The 10,246-nt window shown below is 46.8% G+C and overlaps 1 protein-coding gene across 1 annotated transcript in view; it reads right to left on the reverse strand.

The window, feature by feature from the left end:
- The window catches only part of LOC147698098 (arylsulfatase D-like), a 723,577-nt gene extending 715,635 nt beyond the window's left edge, over nucleotides 1-7,942 (reverse strand). The window contains exon 1 of the mRNA XM_086934774.1: nucleotides 7,852-7,942. The gene's annotated coding sequence lies outside the window, so the exon portion shown is untranslated. The remainder of the gene's footprint in view (nucleotides 1-7,851) is intronic.
- Nucleotides 7,943-10,246: the final 2,304 nt, after the last annotated feature.

Raw genomic sequence — 10,246 nt, forward strand, 5'->3', positions numbered from 1 at the left:
CTACGCCAACAGCCTATATGCTGGAGCCCCCCTCTATCTCATTGACTGATTACAAATCGTTCAAAATGCGGCTGCCAGGCTTATTGGAAACATCCCTGCCCGCAACTCAGTCAAAGCATATCGGAAAGATTTACACTGGCTCCCTATCGCTCGTAGAGTTCAGTTTAAAATCCTTACCCTTGCCTTTCGAGCCATTCACGGAATTGGCCCATCCTACCTGAGCCAAAGACTCAAACTATCGAAGTCTGATAGAAACCTAAGGTCCAATACCTACGTCTACTGGTTGTTCCCAGATTCAGGCTAGCCCGGAGCGGTGGCAGAACGTTCGGTGTGACGGCGGCTAAATTCTGGAACAACCTCCCTCTGGACCTTAGGTTTATCGAGTCTGAGCTGATCTTCAGACGCAAATTAAAAACTTGGCTGTTCACCCAACCTTGAGTAGGAGGGCTTCTGCTACACTGGGCTGGAGGGTAGGACCCGGGATTTGATATTTGATATTTATTGACACTTGTAGAGCGCGGCTATCGCTCCGGAAGGAGCATCTTGGCGCTAAGCGATCAGAGAGCCAGCATGGCGAGGAGTGTATCAGATGGCTGCAAGAACTGCTGAGTCGGGCTGAAGGAAAATCCAGGTCTTCAAGAGTTTCCTGAACTGGCTTTCCGAGGGGACGTGCCTAAGGTTAAAGGGGAGACTGTTCCATGCCTTCGATGCTAGGAATGAAAAAGTTTTTCCCCCTTTTGTTTTTAGTTTTATTCTAGGTACTACAATCAAGTTTGCTTCGGCTGACCTCAAACAGCGCGATGGAATGTAGTGCTGAAAGCGTTTGGCTAGATAAAGAGGGCCGGTGTTCCTAGTGGCTTTGAAGACCGTGATAAGGAGTTTAAAAAGGACTCTTTTGTGAAGGGGAAGCCAGTGCAGCGTGTTGAGGGCTGCAGAGGCCGAGGACCTTTTTGGGAGTTTAAGAACTAATCTGGCTGCAGCGTGTTGGACGCTTTGCAATTTCTTTAGCGAATACTTTTTTATTCCCGCCAGGAGGCCGTTGCAATAATCCAGCCGAGAAAGGATTAGAGCCACCGCGACTGTTTTCCTGGCGGAGATAGGGAGGAAGTCGAAGAATTTTTTCAGCTGTCGAATGAGGTTAAAGCAGCACCCAGCTGTGATGCGTACATGGTCATCGAAACTCAAGGAGGAGTCAAATTGGACACCTAGATTGCGGGCCGAGGAAACCGCACAAGGCGGTACATCAGAATTTTGAGGCCACCAGTCCTTTGGTGAGAAAAGGACGTCTTTGCCCAGTGGAATAATTTCAGTTTTTGCACTGTTGCATTTTAGGTGGTTAAGATTGAGCCAGGAAAAGACTTGGGAGAGGCAGTTCTGGAATCTGAGAGCTGTGTCGGGGTATTTTTTATCAATGGTGACGACAAGCTGAGTGTCGTCAGCGTATGAAGTAACGAGGATGTTGTGGGATTCAATCAATGTTAAGAGGGGGGCCATATATAGATTGAAAAGGAGGGGGCTAAGTATGGATCCCTGGGGCACCCCGGATGTGACGGGTCTTTCGCTGGAAAGAAAAGGTCCAAGCGAGACTGTTTGTGTTCTATGTGATAGAAATGATGTAATCCATGCTAAAGCAGTACCAGACACACCAATCTCACGCATTCTGTTAACAAGGATAGCGTGAGAGATGGTGTCGAATGCCGCGGTCAAGTCGAGTAGGATGAGTACGGCATGTTTTCCGTCATCCTGTAGGAACTTGATGGTGTCTGATAGCTCAATCAGTGCGGTTTCTGTGGAGTGGCCAGGGCGAAAACCCGATTGCTGTGGATGCAAGATGTGGTTGTTTTCCACGAAGGCTTTTAATTCTTCGTGGACCAGCCGCTCGGTGATTTTGCCTAGTACAGGGAGTAGAGAAATGGGGCGCATATTAGTTAAGTCAGTGGGGGATTTATTTTGTTTTTTCAACAAGGGCTTGACTATTGCCTTCTTCCATTCAGCGGGGACAATGCCAGTGCTGAGGGAGTCATTAATAATGGCGTTGATGGAAGGGTTGATGGCTTCAATGAGGTGGTGAAGAATAATCGGAGGGCAGGAGTCAGTGGGTGCTCCTGACTTACAAGTCATAATGGCTTTCTGTGTCTGTAGCAAGGATACCACAGAGAAGTTGTCGAGTGAAGGTAGTGTGGGGCCGGCAACTTGCATATAAATTGAGGGGGGGGGAAAGTCTCTGTGAATGGTGTTAATTTTGTCAATAAAAAAATCCGCAATTTGATCGCAGAGTGCTTGAGATGGGGGAATTTCCGTTATCAGGGCCTTGGGGTGGGTGAAGGACTTGACTATGTTGAAAATAGTCTGTTGTTTTTGTTTGGCTGATTCTATAGCTGAGGTAAAAAACTCCCTTTTGGCTATTTTTATGTTGGAGAGGTATTGTTTCCTCTGTAAGATGTAGAGGGATCTCGAAGTATCATCGTATGTTTTCCTGCCTCTGGCGATATTCTTGCTCTCTCAGCGCCGGGACACCCCCGACGGAGTAGCGCGCGCTTTATAAGCTTCTTAAATAAATAATAAAATAAATAAGGCAGTAATAGTGACCCTGAGGCACATGGTGTGCACAGGGTCTCTCTTGTAGACAGGCTGCAATGGCAGACCTGAAGAAACCCTTTTACTTGGGTCACACAGGATTACAATATAGTGCTGCAGCCTGGCAACCACTTTGCCACCCTTGCCCTGGGTACCACAGGTATCTTATACTAGAGAATCAGAGGGATGGGCGTGTGCGTCGGACGGATGGGGCTCTCCGATTAGCATATGCGTTGAATTCACCTGAACGGTGGGGGAATGTGCACCGCAGCGAAGAGGCTAAGCCATTGGACGTTAATGTAATTAGCAGAGCAGCAGGTCCGTAGCCATGGTGAGCCAGGCCAGACCATTTTCCAGTCTGGCTCTAAACTTGAAGTCATCATATTTACTAAACTATGGAATTTAAAGCATGCACATCATTTTCTTTTACATTTCTTGAATGTTTCGACACTGAAAAGATTTGCTGTGAAAGTTGTTAAAATTGTGTTAATCGTAGACAGTTTATAATATCTATTTGCACTTTTTTGGGGAGCAGGGAATCTGTTTATTCCTTCCTCAGTAAGATTATGGATATGCACAAATTGAAATCATTTTGTTTATGGAATTGAGTAGGTCTATTTTGTTCAATGGTAGCAAATGTATTAATGATTATATTTTTGTTTGTACAAAATGCCTTGGTTTACTTCCCTTAATACATCCATTTGTTTAACAATGGCCAATGTACTCATCATAAGCTTTTACAATTATATATAGACAGTACATGTATGATCTTGCTGTTTATATATCTTTTCTTTGGGGACTCCAGTTTCCTTCAATGGTATTTACCTCTTTACAGTATTTTAATTGTATACGTTCCTGTAATATTTTGATTCACTTCTCTAGGATTTGAATTGTACTAACTAGTAGCACTTTATTATTCAATGAGATTATAATTATTGATATGTAATGTAAATATGTGTCTTGGTTTAACTTTTAATTCTGTAATTTCATGATAATGTTTCACGGATTTAATGAATACATTATTTGGCCTGTGCAAAGTATTTACATCATCTTATATTTCTTCTAACCCACTGACAGAATGTACTATATTAATATCAATTAACATTAGTCAAACTTTTTCAGACCCAAGCACCTATTTTTTTTTTAATTAAAAAAAAAGATTTTTAAATTAAATGCTTTAAATGTATGGTCTTTGAAATTACCTGTTTCAAACTTTTGCTCTTTCTGGGCTTCTCAGCAGTGCAGATAGAGTCAAAACCTGTCCTTCCCAAGAAGAGACTTTGGGCAGATTTAGAGTTTGGTGGAGAGAGAGCTTCCTCTATTGCATCTCCTCCAAATTGAAGGGCTGCCTGCCTGTTTTACAAATAGGCCGACCTTAAGCAGGCCAGCAACTGAGACTACCCAGTCTCTGTTGCGGACATACTCACTCAATGGCTCAAGGGAGTAAGGGCCATTGGAGGTTTGGTCAATTGCCTGCCCACCCTATTTAGAGCCGACAGTCAAAGAGCCAGTTTTTACTATCTCTTACTGTCAAGAAAAAATTTGCAGTAAAGGACAGTAAAAACATTTAAATGACCCCTACAGTATGGGAGAAAGCTTTCATGGTATGGGTTCATTGGTTGTTAAGTGTTGTTGTTCGTTGTTCCACATTAGGATTTAGTTTTTTGAAGAAACAAAGCTTGTTAAAAGCTTGATGGGTGTCTTCCATGTTTGACGGAGCTGTTTGTCAAACTTTTACCTAAGCATGGGCGAAATTTGCGAATTCGCGATCCGCGAATTTCCCTGCGAAATGGCAAAAAAATCCACGAATTTTCCCGCGAAACTGTGGATTTTTTGCGATTTGCCCTGGAGTACTTTCTACTGGCTAATCCAGTAAGTGCTCCCTCATTGGGTAAATGTATAGTGCTTTTACTACACTGCAGCTGCGTAAAGGGCCAGAAGATGTGTCTCCAGTGACCATGTGTGCCTGTAACACTGGCACAGGCAAACATGGTCACTGGAGACACATTTCCTGGCCCTTTACGCAGCTACAGTGTAGTAAAAGCACTATGGGGCAGATTTACAAGCCGCTTGCGCCTCTTTTGCGCCGCAGTTGCGCAGCGGCAGCAAAAAAGATGCGCCATGGTGCTGGGTATTAACAACCTGACGCATCTGAGAGATGAGTCACGTTGTAAAGCCCTGCGCCATCAGGAGGCGTTCCGGCGCAGGGGAGAGCGTTCCTGCACAGGAACGCCTCCTAAAAGAGGCTGAGTGACATCTACAAGATGTCACTCAGTCACTTTTAGGCCAATGCAGCGTCAAAACCCTGCGCCTGCTTGAAGCAGGCGCAAGGCTTGACGCAGCATTGGGGAGATAGGGCCCCCCAGAGCATTACTGGAGCTGCATCGTGCTTGCAACGCAGCTCCAGCAATGCGCTGCTTTTACAGCACAGATGTGTGACGCATCTGTGCCATTTTTGCCACATGGTGCACTGCATTGTAAATGCAGCGGACCATGGGTGACAACTTTCTCTTCTTCCACAAACACATACATGGGCAGACATGGGGGACTTTGGGGGTCACCTTTGGTCTGTTCTACTGTGATAATTAACCCTTTGCATCCTGGGGGCAGTGGGTCAGCACACTTCAACCACGAAGGCTCTCTTGCGCTGACTGCAGTTAGTCCGACCACATGTGCACATCGGCCTACTCAGAAGTTACTTCATTCTCTGGGCTGGGGGGCAACACGTTATTTGCCAATGCTTTTTACCGTCTGTTCATTATTCTTTTTACTTGTAACCATCCTTCTGGCCCTCCGCGAAACAGGAAGTCAGGCATCTTCTGCCGGGACGGGGGCGGGGCCTGCAATCCGGCAGGAAGTCCCGCTCGCCGCCGCCAGCCCGAGGAAGAGGAAGTGTGGCCTGTTGTGGGGCTACCGTGTGCTGAGGGAGCCCCGGAAAAAGAAGAGGAGCATGGCAGCTGGTCGTCGGGGCTCCCATGTGCTGGAGGGAGCCCCGGGAACGGAGGCAGCCTGGAACCTGGCCTGCTGCAGAGTCTGCGGCGTGAGCTGTGCCGCGGGGCTCCCATGCATAGAGGAGAGCCCCGCGATGGAACCTGACAGGAGAGAAAGCAGGGAGGACGGGAGCCTACCCCACCTCCCCCAGCATGGCAGTGAAGCCCCGGGCCCCAGGAGGGGGGCCCGGGTGACGGAGAAGAGACCGTAGTCCTGCTGCTGAGTCCCAGTAAGTGGGGCTCGAGTTTTGTGCTCATGTGCCTTGAGAGGCTGGTTCGCATTGCTCTCATGTGCATGTGCCCTTGCATCCGTGGCTGCAAACGTGCACCCCACACAAAGGAAGCATGTGTCATGCTGCAGGTTTCATCCTTCTCATGCCCTCTGTAGCCTGTCACCGAGCCTCGGACGTGGTTCTACCACCAAGTGGAAGGACAGCTGGGGGGGGAGGGTGGAAGCAACAGGGGTAAAGCTGTGGCGTCTGTGGATGGAGGGCATGCCACCGATGGGCAGAGTGCCTAGGGTCAGGAGCGCATGTCCGCAGTCCATGTAGGCATGTTCTAAACATGCATGTAGGCATGTTCTGAACATGGGCCTGCTGCTGGAGTCCGCGCTTTCATGTGCAGCGTGCATATATGTCTGCTGTCAGGTCATGCCATCGAGGTCAAAAGTGGCATGCCTATATCCCTGGCGCTGAGGGCCTCGTCCAGTCACATAAAATTACAGTAAGTCAACCTTACTTGAAAGCAGGGCTGAGGAGGACAGCCGTCCGGAACATATTGAAAACTAGGCTCCACGCACTGCCAATTCTGGACTTCAGGACCCTTTGGAAACACAGTGTGTCTGGGAACAAGGGATGTCGCCTGTGTCAGTACTGTACAGAATCAGCAGGGCACATTATTTGCTGCTGCCCGGTGTTGCTGGGTCAAAGGCAACTATATCTAAGGTCTCTGTTCTTGCAAAACCAGGTGAGAACGCACAAAGAGGCTCTAAAGCTCACCTGTACCATTACGAAGACCACGGCCCTCGCACTACTTGGCAAGTTCCAGCAGAAGCAAAAAGTCCATTACTCAAAAGGCGAAGCTCACTAAGGGCTATGGGAACTTCAAGTCATGCACCTCTGACTGGCCTGCATGAAGGATAGATTACCTAAAGGGCCTGCACATGGTCGAGAATTTCCACCAAGCTCCTCACAATACTTTTGGCAAAGCCCCTTCTCACCAAATCAGTCCAACATCTCACAGGGCCCTCACTGGCGCACACCTGCGTGTGTGTGGCTCTGTGTGTGTGGCTGGCTCTGGGTGTGTGTGGCTCTGTGTGTGTGGATGTGGCTCGGTTTGTGTGCGTGTGTGGCTCTGTGTGTGTGTGGCTCTGTGTGTGTGTGGCTCTGTGTGTTGCTGTGTGGCTCTATGTGTGGCTGTGTGGCTCTGTGTGTGGCTGTGTGGCTCTGTGTGTATGTGGGTGTGCCTCTGTGTGTGGGTGTGGCTCTGTGTGTGTGTGTGTGGCTGTGTGTGTGTTTTTGAAACATAAATAAAACGCAATATTTACAATGTCTATAGCTCAAACTCGCGTAAATACGTGAGATTTGCGAGAGATTAAGCTATTGGCATTGTAAATGACAATGCCATTTATCTGTTTTGAAAACCAAAACATAAAAATGTTGTCGTTTGCAATTCCAAAAGGTCAAACTTTTGCAAAGGCGAATCCGTTGCATTGTACATGCTTGTTAATATAAAAGCATGGAATTCGGTGGTCATATCACTGAAAATACAAGATTTGAAAAAATATTGTCTACGGGTGCTTGTGGAAGACAATTTCTATGGACTGTAGTATAGAGAATGCTAAAGTGATTCTGGTATTTTACGAACCTCTGCTGGTCGTTTTCTATCAATAAAGTTAAATAAATTAGGTTTTTGTTATACCCGAGGACGAGGGCAAAAAATGGAGAGCCGGATAGCGGCCAGTCTCAACTCCTGCCTTTTAGAACTGTCGTTGCTGAGCACCGGTGGGACCCAGGCCACTTAAAGCCCTGTGCGTTGCCCGTTTTTTTCTTTCTGGCTTTACAGTCACCTTTAGCATCTCAGCAAACGATGCATCCCTCCTCGGTCTCTTTGAAAATTCTCTCAGCTGTGCACCGGTCGCAGCCAGTGCTGTAGACGTGTAGCTTCCCAGCAGTACCCTTGTTGCCCCGTCTGTCACCATACCTCCTCCAACACCATTAGAGCCAACTGTGGAGATACAGCTCGCCAGTGAGGCCTACGGACCCAAGCTCTCGGTGAATCTCACCTCTGCCCTCGCCGACTGTGTTGTCGAGTTAGGTCCCCTGCACAGCTCGTTTCCCCCTCGTCCCCCTCTGTACTCCGCTCACATCTGCCCCTCGTCCATGGCGTTGCGGGTGTGGTACTTTTCGGCTGTCTCTACACGAGCCTACATGCTCAGACGTTCTTGCCCCTCCTTCTCTACAACAAGTGGCAACCTGCCTGCGCGCGCTGAAGACGACGGAGGGCGGGGCGTTCACACGCACCTGTGGGTACTAAGAGCTGTGGACAGGGGCTGTCCTTTCAAAAGAGACCCTGGAATTTTCAACATATGCCATGAATATTTAAACTGTGTAATAACTGCAACTTCAAACCATTCTTACAAGAAAAGCACAATGAAACAAACGTTCAAGTGGAACACACGTTTATCTGGCAGTTGCATTTAGGAGCGTGGTTCCAGTAATTCTTCCACTAATGACGAACTGCCCGCTGAAGCTTACAGAATTAACTTTGTCGAAATCACTGAATGTTTTTTTAATAGAAATTCTGTTCCAAAGCTTCACAAAAATATAGATCACATACAGCCCCGCTCCCCATTGCAACATTGGAGACATGGGAAAGTCGGACAGAGGTAGAGGAGGAATGGGTTTGTGGAAATAGTCTGTGCCGGTACTCATTTCATTTACTTGTGAGAATCAAATGTTGAGAATCCACTGTTCCAACAATATCTCTAAAGGGGACTTTGTAGGAAGCTATACAAGTTTCCTTTGCAAAATATAATGTATTAGACTAGTTCCTGTATTGTAGGCGCATTTTCTTTTTGGGTACATTTGTCATTTTAGGTTTGTGACTGTTGTCAAGAGAATTTTAAAATGGCTACCGCAATGATGTTAGCACCATAAGTAACGTTTCTGTCCAAGACTGACAGTTTCTGTTGATTCCCTTTTACCATTTTAATGTGTACTGTTCTTTCCTTATGATTATGCAAAGCGCTCTAACACATGTTCACGCGATTTAAAACTGCAACTCAAGAGAAAATTCTAAACAATCGTACAAAATCAGATGCAATCCAGGGAGAAACAAAGGAATTAAGGAACAAAAAGTTCAAAAGGCCAGCAGTGGCGTAACATAAATGAAGCACCCATGTGGTGAGGTGCACCTTATACGTTTAGAGCAAAGGCGCAACTAGAGCCAAATCAAAATTCGGGGGAGGGGGGGGGGGGTTGGGGGTTGGGTGTGGGGGGTTGGGGTTAAGAACACATTTCGAGGGGGTGCTGAATCTTTAAGCAATAGGCAGAGTGGAGCAGCAGGGGATCTTAGAAGGGTTGAAACAACAGCAAGGCCTAATTAACTTGCAAATGGTCTTTTAAAGACCTGTGAAGTGGTCGGGTGCGGCTGTGTGTGTGTGCTCGGGAAGCTGTCTCATCCTGGGCCGCCACATACGAGGGGGAGGGGGGGCGGGTCTGAAGCCCTTTGAGTCCAATGGGTGTTGCCGCTGCGCGCCTGCGTCAGAGATATTCAGTGGCCTGAGGCTGAATGGGTGGCCTTGACAGTTCAGAGGCTCTCTACCCTGCAGGGACAGCAGTGGGCTGTGTTACACCCTAGAGGTCAAACTACTGGTCAGATGGTATGGTCTGCAAAGAAGGGTCAAGGCAAGTAAAGCGCACACAGTGGTGAGAGAGAGCACGCCACGAGAGAGGAAAGAGTTAGAGAGGACGCTGAAGGCGAGAGAGTCGGAGAATGGAAATTAGGGTAAACCTATTGGCTCTTTATGGTAAACAGCTTTCAGGAATATTTGAAACTTAGAAAATTGGCATTACCCTACATGTGGATCGAAAATGGTGAAAGAATGAAAGGAAAGAAAATGTTTAAAAAAACGGAATGTAAAGGTTTAAAATTATGAACATTGGTGTATATGTTGCACCAGCAGCAGCAATAGTGCGATGGTTTGGGGGCGCTACATAGTGTCCCAATGTTGCGAAAAACAGCTTTCCTCACCACACTTGAGGGATTGCTTCCCCTTCCCTCCTTACCCCGCCCCTTCCAAAGTGCACAGCATACAATGAAAAGAACAGGTTTCCATCCCCCCAGCTATCTACCACCATAATTGCAGTCCTGACGGACATCATACGAAGAGAAAAACAAGTCATGACTCCCCAGAATAGTATAGCACCCAGTCGGTTTGTTTATATGGAGTATCCAACACAGCACAGAATGGTTAATTTATTTTTTAACAAGAACTAAAGGGAAAACAATATAAACACTCTCACAAAACAGATTTATAGCATCTTAGAATATATTAATATTATCAGAAAACAATCAATAACATATTCCAAGCTGCATACCGTTAAAGGTTAAACATTTAACATCTTTCCCAAAATAATTTGTACATGTCATGCTTCCCTTTTGTAAAGTCCTTATTC

The sequence above is a fragment of the Lissotriton vulgaris genome, chromosome 8 (assembly GCF_964263255.1).
Source record: "Lissotriton vulgaris chromosome 8, aLisVul1.2, whole genome shotgun sequence".
Classification (NCBI taxonomy): domain Eukaryota; kingdom Metazoa; phylum Chordata; class Amphibia; order Caudata; family Salamandridae; genus Lissotriton; species Lissotriton vulgaris.